We start from the raw sequence: 15,753 nt of genomic DNA on the forward strand, positions 1-15,753 counted from the left end.
GTCCCCAGCAGCACAGAGTATTTCAGGAGAGGAGTGTGCTGATCATGTGGGGGGTCACAGACTAGTTACATACAGAAGCAGTGTCCCCAGCAGCACAGAGTATTTCAGGAGAGGAGTGTGCTGATCATGTGGAGGGTCACAGACTAGTTACATACAGAAGCAGCGTCCCCAGCAGCACAGAGTATTTCAGGAGAGGAGTGTGCTGATCATGTGGCAGGTCACAGACTAGTTACATACAGAAGCAGAGTCCCCAGCAGCACAGAGTATTTCAGGAGAGGAGTGTGCTGATCATGTGGGGGGTCACAGACTAGTTACATACAGAAGCAGCGTCCCCAGCAGCACAGAGTATTTCAGGAGAGGAGTGCGCTGATCATGTGGGAGGTCACAGACTAGTTACATACAGAAGCAGAGTCCCCAGCAGCACAGAGTATTTCAGGAGAGGAGTGCGCTGCTCATGTGGGGGGTCACAGACTAGTTACATACAGAAGCAGAGTCCCCAGCAGCACAGAGTATTTCAGGAGAGGAGTGTGCTGATCATGTAGGAGGTCACAGACTAGTTACATACAGAAGCAGCGTCCCCAGCAGCACAGAGTATTTCAGGAGAGGAGTGCGCTGCTCATGTGGGGGGTCACAGACTAGTTACATACAGAAGCAGAGTCCCCAGCAGCACAGAGTATTTCAGGAGAGGAGTGCGCTGATCATGTGGGGGGTTACAGACTAGTTACATACAGAAGCAGCGTCCCCAGCAGCACAGAGTATTTCAGGAGAGGAGTGTGCTGATCATGTGGGGAGTCACAGACTAGTTACATACAGAAGCAGCGTCCCCAGCAGCACAGAGTATTTCAGGAGAGGAGTGTGCTGATCATGTGGGGAGTCACAGACTAGTTACATACAGAAGCAGCGTCCCCAGCAGCACAGAGTATTTCAGGAGAGGAGTGTGCTGATCATGTGGGGGAGTCACAGACTAGTTACATACAGAAGCAGTGTCCCCAGCAGCACAGAGTATTTCAGGAGAGGAGTGTGCTGATCATGTGGGGGGTCACAGACTAGTTACATACAGAAGCAGCGTCCCCAGCAGCACAGAGTATTTCAGGAGAGGAGTGCGCTGATCATGTGGGAGGTCACAGACTAGTTACATACAGAAGCAGTGTCCTCAGCAGCACAGAGTATTTCAGGAGAGGAGTGTGCTGATCATGTGGGGGAGTCACAGACTAGTTACATACAGAAGCAGCGTCCCCAGCAGCACAGAGTATTTCAGGAGAGGAGTGTGCTGATCATGTGGGAGGTCACAGACTAGTTACATACAGAAGCAGTGTCCTCAGCAGCACAGAGTATTTCAGGAGAGGAGTGCGCTGATCATGTGGGAGGTCACAGACTAGTTACATACAGAAGCAGTGTCCTCAGCAGCACAGAGTATTTCAGGAGAGGAGTGTGCTGATCATGTGGGGGAGTCACAGACTAGTTACATACAGAAGCAGCGTCCCCAGCAGCACAGAGTATTTCAGGAGAGGAGTGTGCTGATCATGTGGGAGGTCACAGACTAGTTACATACAGAAGCAGTGTCCTCAGCAGCACAGAGTATTTCAGGAGAGGAGTGCGCTGATCATGTGGGAGGTCACAGACTAGTTACATACAGAAGCAGTGTCCTCAGCAGCACAGAGTATTTCAGGAGAGGAGTGTGCTGATCATGTGGGGGGTCACAGACTAGTTACATACAGAAGCAGCGTCCCCAGCAGCACAGAGTATTTCAGGAGAGGAGTGTGCTGATCATGTGGGGGAGTCACAGACTAGTTACATACAGAAGCAGAGTCCCCAGCAGCACAGAGTATTTCAGGAGAGGAGTGCGCTGATCATGTGGGAGGTCACAGACTAGTTACATACAGAAGCAGTGTCCCCAGCAGCACAGAGTATTTCAGGAGAGGAGTGTGCTGATCATGTGGGGGAGTCACAGACTAGTTACATACAGAAGCAGAGTCCCCAGCAGTACAGAGTATTTCAGGAGAGGAGTGTGCTGATCATGTGGGTGGTCACAGACTAGTTACATACATAAGCAGAGTCCCCAGCAGCACAGAGTATTTCAGGAGAGGAGTGTGCTGATCATGTGGGGGGTCACAGACTAGTTACATACAGAAGCAGTGTCCTCAGCAGCACAGAGTATTTCAGGAGAGGAGTGTGCTGATCATGTGGGGGGTCACAGACTAGTTACATACAGAAGCAGAGTCCCCAGCAGCACAGAGTATTTCAGGAGAGGAGTGTGCTGATCATGTGGGTGGTCACAGACTAGTTACATACAGAAGCAGAGTCCCCAGCAGCACAGAGTATTTCAGGAGAGGAGTGTGCTGATCATGTGGGGGGTCACAGACTAGTTACATACAGAAGCAGCGTCCCCAGCAGCACAGAGTATTTCAGGAGAGGAGTGCGCTGATCATGTGGGGGGTCACAGACTAGTTACATACAGAAGCAGCGTCTCCAGCAGCACAGAGTATTTCAGGAGAGGAGTGCGCTGATCATGTGGGGGGTCACAGACTAGTTACATACAGAAGCAGCGTCCCCAGCAGCACAGAGTATTTCAGGAGAGGAGTGCGCTGATCATGTGGGAGGTCACAGACTAGTTACATACAGAAGCAGTGTCCTCAGCAGCACAGAGTATTTCAGGAGAGGAGTGTGCTGATCATGTGGGGGGGTCACAGACTAGTTACATACAGAAGCAGTGTCCTCAGCAGCACAGAGTATTTCAGGAGAGGAGTGTGCTGATCATGTGGGGGGTCACAGACTAGTTACATACAGAAGCAGAGTCCCCAGCAGCACAGAGTATTTCAGGAGAGGAGTGTGCTGATCATGTGGGTGGTCACAGACTAGTTACATACAGAAGCAGAGTCCCCAGCAGCACAGAGTATTTCAGGAGAGGAGTGTGCTGATCATGTGGGGGGTCACAGACTAGTTACATACAGAAGCAGCGTCCCCAGCAGCACAGAGTATTTCAGGAGAGGAGTGCGCTGATCATGTGGGGGGTCACAGACTAGTTACATACAGAAGCAGCGTCCCCAGCAGCACAGAGTATTTCAGGAGAGGAGTGCGCTGATCATGTGGGAGGTCACAGACTAGTTACATACAGAAGCAGAGTCCCCAGCAGCACAGAGTATTTCAGGAGAGGAGTGCGCTGATCATGTGGGGTGTCACAGACTAGTTACATACAGAAGCAGCGTCCCCAGCAGCACAGAGTATTTCAGGAGAGGAGTGCGCTGATCATGTGGGGGGTCACAGACTAGTTACATACAGAAGCAGCGTCCCCAGCAGCACAGAGTATTTCAGGAGAGGAGTGCGCTGATCATGTGGGGTGTCACAGACTAGTTACATACAGAAGCAGAGTCCCCAGCAGCACAGAGTATTTCAGGAGAGGAGTGCGCTGATCATGTGGGGAGGTCACAGACTAGTTACATACAGAAGCAGAGTCCCCAGCAGCACAGAGTATTTCAGGAGAGGAGTGTGCTGATCATGTGGGGGTCACAGACTAGTTACATACAGAAGCAGCGTCCCCAGCAGCACAGAGTATTTCAGGAGAGGAGTGTGCTGATCATGTGGGGGGTTACAGACTAGTTACATACAGAAGCAGCGTCCCCAGCAGCACAGAGTATTTCAGGAGAGGAGTGCGCTGATCATGTGGGGTGTCACAGACTAGTTACATACAGAAGCAGCGTCCCCAGCAGCACAGAGTATTTCAGGAGAGGAGTGTGCTGATCATGTGGGGAGTCACAGACTAGTCACATACAGAAGCAGAGTCTCCAGCAGCACAGAGTATTTCAGGAGAGGAGTGCGCTGATCATGTGGGGTGTCACAGACTAGTTACATACAGAAGCAGCGTCCCCAGCAGCACAGAGTATTTCAGGAGAGGAGTGCGCTGATCATGTGGGGGGTCACAGACTAGTTACATACAGAAGCAGCGTCCCCAGCAGCACAGAGTATTTCAGGAGAGGAGTGCGCTGATCATGTGGGGGTCACAGACTAGTTACATACAGAAGCAGAGTCCCCAGCAGCACAGAGTATTTCAGGAGAGGAGTGTGCTGATCATGTGGGGGAGTCACAGACTAGTTACATACAGAAGCAGAGTCCCCAGCAGCACAGAGTATTTCAGGAGAGGAGTGCGCTGATCATGTGGGGGGTCACAGACTAGTTACATACAGAAGCAGCGTCCCCAGCAGCACAGAGTATTTCAGGAGAGGAGTGTGCTGATCATGTGGGGGAGTCACAGACTAGTTACATACAGAAGCAGAGTCCCCAGCAGCACAGAGTATTTCAGGAGAGGAGTGTGCTGATCATGTGGGGGGTCACAGACTAGTTACATACAGAAGCAGAGTCCCCAGCAGCACAGAGTATTTCAGGAGAGGAGTGTGCTGATCATGTGGGGGAGTCACAGACTAGTTACATACAGAAGCAGAGTCCCCAGCAGCACAGAGTATTTCAGGAGAGGAGTGCGCTGATCATGTGGGGGGTCACAGACTAGTTACATACAGAAGCAGCGTCCCCAGCAGCACAGAGTATTTCAGGAGAGGAGTGTGCTGATCATGTGGGGGGTCACAGACTAGTCACATACAGAAGCAGTGTCCCCAGCAGCACAGAGTATTTCAGGAGAGGAGTGTGCTGATCATGTGGGGGAGTCACAGACTAGTTACATACAGAAGCAGAGTCCCCAGCAGCACAGAGTATTTCAGGAGAGGAGTGCGCTGATCATGTGGGGGGTCACAGACTAGTTACATACAGAAGCAGCGTCCCCAGCAGCACAGAGTATTTCAGGAGAGGAGTGTGCTGATCATGTGGGGGGTCACAGACTAGTCACATACAGAAGCAGTGTCCCCAGCAGCACAGAGTATTTCAGGAGAGGAGTGTGCTGATCATGTGGGGGGTCACAGACTAGTTACATACAGAAGCAGAGTCCCCAGCAGCACAGAGTATTTCAGGAGAGGAGTGCGCTGATCATGTGGGGGGTCACAGACTAGTTACATACAGAAGCAGCGTCCCCAGCAGCACAGAGTATTTCAGGAGAGGAGTGTGCTGATCATGTGGGGGGTCACAGACTAGTCACATACAGAAGCAGTGTCCCCAGCAGCACAGAGTATTTCAGGAGAGGAGTGTGCTGATCATGTGGGGGAGTCACAGACTAGTTACATACAGAAGCAGAGTCCCCAGCAGCACAGAGTATTTCAGGAGAGGAGTGCGCTGATCATGTGGGGGGTCACAGACTAGTTACATACAGAAGCAGCGTCCCCAGCAGCACAGAGTATTTCAGGAGAGGAGTGTGCTGATCATGTGGGGGGTCACAGACTAGTCACATACAGAAGCAGTGTCCCCAGCAGCACAGAGTATTTCAGGAGAGGAGTGTGCTGATCATGTGGGGGGTCACAGACTAGTTACATACAGAAGCAGTGTCCCCAGCAGCACAGAGTATTTCAGGAGAGGAGTGTGCTGATCATGTGGGGGGTCACAGACTAGTTACATACAGAAGCAGCGTCCCCAGCAGCACAGAGTATTTCAGGAGAGGAGTGCGCTGATCATGTGGGGGGTCACAGACTAGTTACATACAGAAGCAGCGTCCCCAGCAGCACAGAGTATTTCAGGAGATGAGTGTGCTGATCATGTGGGGGGTTACAGACTAGTTACATACAGAAGCAGAGTCCCCAGCAGCACAGAGTATTTCAGGAGAGGAGTGTGCTGATCATGTGGGGGGTCACAGACTAGTTACATACAGAAGCAGCGTCCCCAGCAGCACAGAGTATTTCAGGAGAGGAGTGCGCTGATCATGTAGGGTGTCACAGACTAGTTACATACAGAAGCAGAGTCCCCAGCAGCACAGAGTATTTCAGGAGAGGAGTGCGCTGATCATGTGGGGAGGTCACAGACTAGTTACATACAGAAGCAGAGTCCCCAGCAGCACAGAGTATTTCAGGAGAGGAGTGTGCTGATCATGTGGGGGTCACAGACTAGTTACATACAGAAGCAGCGTCCCCAGCAGCACAGAGTATTTCAGGAGAGGAGTGTGCTGATCATGTGGGGGTCACAGACTAGTTACATACAGAAGCAGAGTCCCCAGCAGCACAGAGTATTTCAGGAGAGGAGTGTGCTGATCATGTGGGGGTCACAGACTAGTTACATACAGAAGCAGCGTCCCCAGCAGCACAGAGTATTTCAGGAGAGGAGTGTGCTGATCATGTGGGGGTCACAGACTAGTTACATACAGAAGCAGAGTCCCCAGCAGCACAGAGTATTTCAGGAGAGGAGTGTGCTGATCATGTGGGGGTCACAGACTAGTTACATACAGAAGCAGAGTCCCCAGCAGCACAGAGTATTTCAGGAGAGGAGTGTGCTGATCATGTGGGGGTCACAGACTAGTTACATACAGAAGCAGAGTCCCCAGCAGCACAGAGTATTTCAGGAAAGGAGTGTGCTGATCATGTGGGAGGTCACAGACTAGTTACATACAGAAGCAGAGTCCCCAGCAGCACAGAGTATTTCAGGAGAGGAGTGTGCTGATCATGTGGGGGTCACAGACTAGTTACATACAGAAGCAGAGTCCCCAGCAGCACAGAGTATTTCAGGAGAGGAGTGTGCTGATCATGTGGGGGGTTACAGACTAGTTACATACAGAAGCAGTGTCCCCAGCAGCACAGAGTATTTCAGGAGAGGAGTGTGCTGATCATGTGGGGGGTCACAGAGTAGTTACATACAGAAGCAGAGTCCCCAGCAGCACAGAGTATTTCAGGAGAGGAGTGCGCTGATCATGTGGGGAATATTTCGTTTTCTCCCCGGCTTCGTCCTTAGCGGTGGAGGATGTCTCCATAGCTCGGGTCATTAGATGAGGACGTGATGTGCGGAGATGGCACTGTGCGCTAATTACTGTCCGGTCCCAGGAGACGCGGCGCAGCTGCTTATACTCACGGGACATGAATTGCTGCTGACGTTTGACGACTCCACGCGGCGCCGTGAAGGTCACTTCCAGCACCTGAGGATGAGATGTGGCTTCTCGTGGGAGTGGAGGTGACGCGGCGTGGCCGGCTGCAGATGGATGAATATGGATGCGCTTTGTGGTCCTCCGAGCCGCGGCTTTGCCATATGTCACTATTTGCATATCACTGATACGTTTGGGCCGAGCAGCCGGAGCTCAGGAAACCACTTTGTAAGAATGTTATAAACTTTAGCTTCATCTTTGAATATCATTTATAAGTCCAGATCACTCATCTGATGATTTAGCTGTTGGAAGACTACAAGCCCCAGCATGCCCAAACCGAATGATGGGATTTGTTGTCTGCCAAAAAGTATAGGGCCAATGGTTACAGACCCCTTATGTAATGATCAACCCGTCTTCTACTCCAATCACATCCAAAGCTGCAGTAAATGTCAGCAGGTGGCTACTTGTAAGGCCGGTTTCACACGTCAGTGGCTCCGATACGTGAGGTGACAATTTCCTCACGTACCGGAGACAATGACTCACGTAGACACATTGAAAGCAATGCATCTGTGCAGATGTCATTGATTTTTTGCGGACCGTGTGTCCATGTGCCAAACACAGAGACATGTCAGTGTTCGTGGGAGCGCACGGATTACACGGACCCGTTAAAGTCAATGGGTCCGTGTAAAACACGTACCGCACACGGACATATTTTCTGGCATCAGGGAAATTAGCACCAATTTGTAACTTCTAATAATGCTGCACATAATTATCATATATCAATATTTCCTATACAATGGGACCTCTAGATTGGTGACCTTCAGTATATAGAACGGGTTATATCAGGTATACAGTAGTGGGTGTTCACATAGGCCAACAGACTTTGATAAGACAAATACACAGATGGTAATACTTGTGGCTATATCTGGAGTAAGATCTCCAAAGATGTTCATATTAACACCAGCAACATTATGAGTCAATCATACCCATATGAAGTGCAGGGTTAGTCAGCCCAAAGAAACTAGTAGGAGAGAGCTGTATACTTATCCCCAACCAGTCCTCTACAGTCACTCTGCGGACGCCCCCTGGTCCCTTAAAGCAGCGGTGCAGCCAGTGTATGATGGAGTGTGGAAGCCCACGCGTTCCGACACACAAAGGTGTCTTTCTCAAGGTGAGTATGTCCCTTGTGTGGAATCAAAGCTATTTAAGCAGTGTCAATTTTGTTTACCTTGATCTCAGGTGTGAGAAGCAGGAAGCATCTGCGGCTTCGGCGTGTGTTTTCCTAACCCGGAAGTGTAAGTCCGGGGTTAGCTCTTCATTATGCGCTTGCGCGGTACCTTATTGCGCTTTGTCCCTACGTATGCGCAGGCGCGATTGGGTCCGGCGGAAAGCTTGCATCCTTCCCCATACTGACGCATAGTAGGCTTGCGCCTGCGCACTGGATACTCTGGTTATAGACCCTGTGCGCTTGCGCAGAGGTCTGAGGAGATGATGTTAAGATCCAGACTTTTGTACATACACATGTTTGGTTCGTAGCATTAAAGGGCATAGTATCTTAGCGCTATCATCTTTTTTGTGATTACTGTGATCAGAGACTTCAATTCTCCTGATCTGCAAGTCTGCCATTGTATTGGCCCCCTTCTATTAGACCCATAGAGGTAAGGCACACATTTGTGCTTCAGGAATCCAAAAAAGCAACAAATACTGCCTTTCTGCACTCCCAGCTGTTCATATGTGTTATCCAAAGACCAAATAGTCATAGACCAAGTGGTGACACATCATAAGGGACAAATAGTCATAGACCAAGTGGTGACACATCATAAGGGACAAATAGTCATAGACCAAGTGGTGACACATCATAAGGGACAAATAGTCATAGACCAAGTGGTGACACATCATAAGGGACAAATAGTCATAGACCAAGTGGTGACACATCATAAGGGACAAATAGTCATAGACCAAGTGGTGACACATCATGAGGGACAAATAGTCATAGACCAAGTGGTGACACATCATAAGGGACAAATAGTCATAGACCAAGTGGTGACACATCATCAGGGACAAATAGTCATAGACCAAGTGGTGACACATCATGAGGGACAAATAGTCATAGACCAAGTGGTGACACATCATAAGGGACAAATAGTCATAGACCAAGTGGTGACACATCATAAGGGACAAATAGTCATAGACCAAGTGGTGACACATCATGAGGGACAAATAGTCATAGACCAAGTGGTGACACATCATAAGGGACAAATAGTCATAGACCAAGTGGTGACACATCATGAGGGACAAATAGTCATAGACCAAGTGGTGACACATCATAAGGGACAAATAGTCATAGACCAAGTGGTGACACATCATCAGGGACAAATAGTCATAGACCAAGTGGTGACACATCATGAGGGACAAATAGTCATAGACCAAGTGGTGACACATCATAAGGGACAAATAGTCATAGACCAAGTGGTGACACATCATAAGGGACAAATAGTCATAGACCAAGTGGTGACACATCATAAGGGACAAATAGTCATAGACCAAGTGGTGACACATCATGAGGGACAAATAGTCATAGACCAAGTGGTGACACATCATGAGGGACAAATAGTCATAGACCAAGTGGTGACACATCATGAGGGACAAATAGTCATAGATCAAGTGGTGACACATCATAAGGGACAAATAGTCATAGATCAAGTGGTGACACATCATGAGGGACAAATAGTCATAGACCAAGTGGTGACACATCATAAGGGACAAATAGTCATAGACCAAGTGGTGACACATCATGAGGGACAAATAGTCATAGACCAAGTGGTGACACATCATGAGGGACAAATAGTCATAGACCAAGTGGTGACACATCATAAGGGACAAATAGTCATAGACCAAGTGGTGACACATCATGAGGGACAAATAGTCATAGACCAAGTGGTGACACATCATAAGGGACAAATAGTCATAGACCAAGTGGTGACACATCATAAGGGACAAATAGTCATAGACCAAGTGGTGACACATCATGAGGGACAAATAGTCATAGACCAAGTGGTGACACATCATAAGGGACAAATAGTCATAGACCAAGTGGTGACACATCATGAGGGACAAATAGTCATAGACCAAGTGGTGACACATCATAAGGGACAAATAGTCATAGACCAAGTGGTGACACATCATAAGGGACAAATAGTCATAGACCAAGTGGTGACACATCATGAGGGACAAATAGTCATAGACCAAGTGGTGACACATCATAAGGGACAAATAGTCATAGACCAAGTGGTGACACATCATAAGGGACAAATAGTCATAGATCAAGTGGTGACACATCATGAGGGACAAATAGTCATAGACCAAGTGGTGACACATCATAAGGGACAAATAGTCATAGACCAAGTGGTGACACATCATGAGGGACAAATAGTCATAGACCAAGTGGTGACACATCATAAGGGACAAATAGTCATAGACCAAGTGGTGACACATCATAAGGGACAAATAGTCATAGACCAAGTGGTGACACATCATGAGGGACAAATAGTCATAGACCAAGTGGTGACACATCATAAGGGACAAATAGTCATAGACCAAGTGGTGACACATCATGAGGGACAAATAGTCATAGACCAAGTGGTGACACATCATAAGGGACAAATAGTCATAGACCAAGTGGTGACACATCATAAGGGACAAATAGTCATAGACCAAGTGGTGACACATCATGAGGGACAAATAGTCATAGATCAAGTGGTGACACATCATGAGGGACAAATAGTCATAGACCAAGTGGTGACACATCATGAGGGACAAATAGTCATAGATCAAGTGGTGACACATCATAAGGGACAAATAGTCATAGATCAAGTGGTGACACATCATAAGGGACAAATAGTCATAGATCAAGTGGTGACACATCATAAGGGACAAATAGTCATAGACCAAGTGGTGACACATCATAAGGGACAAATAGTCATAGACCAAGTGGTGACACATCATGAGGGACAAATAGTCATAGACCAAGTGGTGACACATCATAAGGGACAAATAGTCATAGACCAAGTGGTGACACATCATAAGGGACAAATAGTCATAGATCAAGTGGTGACACATCATGAGGGACAAATAGTCATAGACCAAGTGGTGACACATCATAAGGGACAAATAGTCATAGACCAAGTGGTGACACATCATGAGGGACAAATAGTCATAGACCAAGTGGTGACACATCATGAGGGACAAATAGTCATAGACCAAGTGGTGACACATCATAAGGGACAAATAGTCATAGACCAAGTGGTGACACATCATAAGGGACAAATAGTCATAGACCAAGTGGTGACACATCATGAGGGACAAATAGTCATAGATCAAGTGGTGACACATCATGAGGGACAAATAGTCATAGACCAAGTGGTGACACATCATGAGGGACAAATAGTCATAGATCAAGTGGTGACACATCATAAGGGACAAATAGTCATAGATCAAGTGGTGACACATCATAAGGGACAAATAGTCATAGACCAAGTGGTGACACATCATAAGGGACAAATAGTCATAGACCAAGTGGTGACACATCATGAGGGACAAATAGTCATAGACCAAGTGGTGACACATCATAAGGGACAAATAGTCATAGATCAAGTGGTGACACATCATAAGGGACAAATAGTCATAGATCAAGTGGTGACACATCATGAGGGACAAATAGTCATAGACCAAGTGGTGACACATCATGAGGGACAAATAGTCATAGACCAAGTGGTGACACATCATAAGGGACAAATAGTCATAGATCAAGTGGTGACACATCATGAGGGACAAATAGTCATAGACCAAGTGGTGACACATCATGAGGGACAAATAGTCATAGATCAAGTGGTGACACATCATAAGGGACAAATAGTCATAGATCAAGTGGTGACACATCATAAGGGACAAATAGTCATAGACCAAGTGGTGACACATCATAAGGGACAAATAGTCATAGACCAAGTGGTGACACATCATGAGGGACAAATAGTCATAGACCAAGTGGTGACACATCATAAGGGACAAATAGTCATAGATCAAGTGGTGACACATCATAAGGGACAAATAGTCATAGATCAAGTGGTGACACATCATGAGGGACAAATAGTCATAGACCAAGTGGTGACACATCATGAGGGACAAATAGTCATAGACCAAGTGGTGACACATCATAAGGGACAAATAGTCATAGACCAAGTGGTGACACATCATGAGGGACAAAAAAGTATATTAGCCCCTGCCCCATATGGATCCAAAGTTCTCCATAACCTGGGTCACCTGTTATATTGGCCCAGAAAATAACAATAGAATAAGATATCAAGAAGGAGAAACATATATTTATACATGTGCCACTTAGAGACCTTTGAACCTCCATAGACTTGGGCACAAGTAGGTCTATCAGCAGGTAGAGTGGCAGCGGAAGTCTTACCCCTCCTTTCTTCATCCGTTTCTTTCCTTTTTTTTTCCCCAGTGGCCTACTCACCCAATAGGCTTGATGGAATATGAGAAGTAAATCTGGAAATTTAGCCATCTATAATGAAGACGAGAAGAAGGGAGGACTTTTTTCTTCCGCTGCCACTCTACCTGCTGATAGACCTACTTGTGCCCAAGTCTATGGAGGTTCAAAGGTCTCTAAGTGGCACATGTATAAATATATGTTTCTCCTTCTTGATATGTTATTCTATTGTTATTTTCTGGGCCAGTATAACAGGTGACCCAGGTTATGGAGAACTTTGGATCCATATGGGGCAGGGGCTAATATACTTTTTTGTCCCTTATGATGTGTCACCACTTGGTCTATGACTATTTGTCCCTCATGATGTGTCACCACTTGGTCTATGACTATTTGTCCCTCATGATGTGTCACCACTTGGTCTATGACTATTTGTCCCTTATGATGTGTCACCACTTGGTCTATGACTATTTGTCCCTTATGATGTGTCACCACTTGGTCTATGACTATTTGTCCCTTATGATGTGTCACCACTTGGTCTATGACTATTTGTCCCTTATGATGTGTCACCACTTGGTCTATGACTATTTGTCCCTTATGATGTGTCACCACTTGATCTATGACTATTTGTCCCTTATGATGTGTCACCACTTGGTCTATGACTATTTGTCCCTCATGATGTGTCACCACTTGGTCTATGACTATTTGTCCCTCATGATGTGTCACCACTTAGTCTATGACTATTTGTCCCTCATGATGTGTCACCACTTGGTCTATGACTATTTGTCCCTCATGATGTGTCACCACTTGGTCTATGACTATTTGTCCCTTATGATGTGTCACCACTTGGTCTATGACTATTTGTCCCTTATGATGTGTCACCACTTGGTCTATGACTATTTGTCCCTTATGATGTGTCACCACTTGGTCTATGACTATTTGTCCCTTATGATGTGTCACCACTTGGTCTATGACTATTTGTCCCTTATGATGTGTCACCACTTGATCTATGACTATTTGTCCCTTATGATGTGTCACCACTTGGTCTATGACTATTTGTCCCTCATGATGTGTCACCACTTGGTCTATGACTATTTGTCCCTCATGATGTGTCACCACTTGGTCTATGACTATTTGTCCCTCATGATGTGTCACCACTTGGTCTATGACTATTTGTCCCTCATGATGTGTCACCACTTAGTCTATGACTATTTGTCCCTCATGATGTGTCACCACTTGGTCTATGACTATTTGTCCCTCATGATGTGTCACCACTTGATCTATGACTATTTGTCCCTTATGATGTGTCACCACTTGGTCTATGACTATTTGTCCCTCATGATGTGTCACCACTTGGTCTATGACTATTTGTCCCTTATGATGTGTCACCACTTGATCTATGACTATTTGTCCCTTATGATGTGTCACCACTTGGTCTATGACTATTTGTCCCTTATGATGTGTCACCACTTGATCTATGACTATTTGTCCCTTATGATGTGTCACCACTTGGTCTATGACTATTTGTCCCTTATGATGTGTCACCACTTGGTCTATGACTATTTGTCCCTTATGATGTGTCACCACTTGGTCTATGACTATTTGTCCCTCATGATGTGTCACCACTTGGTCTATGACTATTTGTCCCTCATGATGTGTCACCACTTGGTCTATGACTATTTGTCCCTTATGATGTGTCACCACTTGGTCTATGACTATTTGTCCCTTATGATGTGTCACCACTTGGTCTATGACTATTTGTCCCTCATGATGTGTCACCACTTGGTCTATGACTATTTGTCCCTTATGATGTGTCACCACTTGGTCTATGACTATTTGTCCCTCATGATGTGTCACCACTTGGTCTATGACTATTTGTCCCTTATGATGTGTCACCACTTGGTCTATGACTATTTGTCCCTCATGATGTGTCACCACTTGGTCTATGACTATTTGTCCCTCATGATGTGTCACCACTTGGTCTATGACTATTTGTCCCTCATGATGTGTCACCACTTGGTCTATGACTATTTGTCCCTCATGATGTGTCACCACTTGGTCTATGACTATTTGTCCCTTATGATTTGTCACCACTTGGTCTATGACTATTTGTCTCTTATGATGTGTCACCACTTGGTCTATGACTATTTGTCCCTTATGATGTGTCACCACTTGGTCTATGACTATTTGTCCCTCATGATGTGTAACCACTTGGTCTATGACTATTTGTCCCTCATGATGTGTCACCACTTGGTCTATGACTATTTGGTCTTTGGATAACACATATGAACAGCTGGGAGTGCAGAAAGGCAGTATTTGTTGCTTTTTTGGATTCCTGAAGCACAAATGTGTGCCTTACCTCTATGGGTCTAATAGAAGGGGGCCAATACAATGGCAGACTTGCAGATCAGCAGAATTGAAGTCTCTGATCACAGTAATCACAAAAAAGATGATAGCGCTAAGATACTATACCCTTTAATGCTACGAACCAAACATGTGTATGTACAAAAGTCTGGATCTTAACATCATCTCCTCAGACCTCTGCGCAAGCGCACAGGGTCTATAACCAGAGTACCCAGTGCGCAGGCGCAAGCCTACTATGCGTCAGTATGGGGAAGGATGCAAGCTTTCCGCCGGACCCAATCGCGCCTGCGCATACGTAGGGACAAAGCGCAATAAGCTACCGCGCAAGCGCATAATGAAGAGCTAACCCCGGACTTACACTTCCGGGTTAGGAAAACACACGCCGAAGCCGCAGACGCTTCCTGCTTCTCACACCTGAGATCAAGGTAAACAAAATTGACACTGCTTAAATAGCTTTGATTCCACACAAGGGACATACTCACCTTGAGAAAGACACCTTTGTGTGTCGGAACGCGTGGGCTTCCACACTCCATCATACACTGGCTGCACCGCTGCTTTAAGGGACCAGGGGGCGTCCGCAGAGTGACTGTAGAGGACTGGTTGGGGATAAGTATACAGCTCTCTCCTACTAGTTTCTTTGGGCTGACTAACCCTGCACTTCATATGGGTATGATTGACTCATAATGTTGCTGGTGTTAATATGAACATCTTTGGAGATCTTACTCCAGATATAGCCACAAGTATTACCATCTGTGTATTTGTCTTATCAAAGTCTGTTGGCCTATGTGAACACCCACTACTGTATACCTGATATAACCCGTTCTATATACTGAAGGTCACCAATCTAGAGGTCCCATTGTATAGGAAATATTGATATATGATAATTATGTGCAGCATTATTAGAAGTTACAAATTGGTGCTAATTTCCCTGATGCCAGAAAATATGTTTGTATAA

General features: G+C 46.8%; 1 protein-coding gene across 1 annotated transcript in view; it reads left to right on the forward strand.

The window, feature by feature from the left end:
* LOC138680985 (L-gulonolactone oxidase-like) overlaps window positions 1–15,753 on the forward strand; it is a 177,329-nt gene that overhangs the window by 76,468 nt on the left and 85,108 nt on the right. The gene's annotated exons all lie outside the window — the stretch shown is intronic.

The sequence above is a fragment of the Ranitomeya imitator genome, chromosome 5 (assembly GCF_032444005.1).
Source record: "Ranitomeya imitator isolate aRanImi1 chromosome 5, aRanImi1.pri, whole genome shotgun sequence".
In the NCBI taxonomy this organism is placed as follows: Eukaryota; Metazoa; Chordata; class Amphibia; order Anura; family Dendrobatidae; genus Ranitomeya; species Ranitomeya imitator.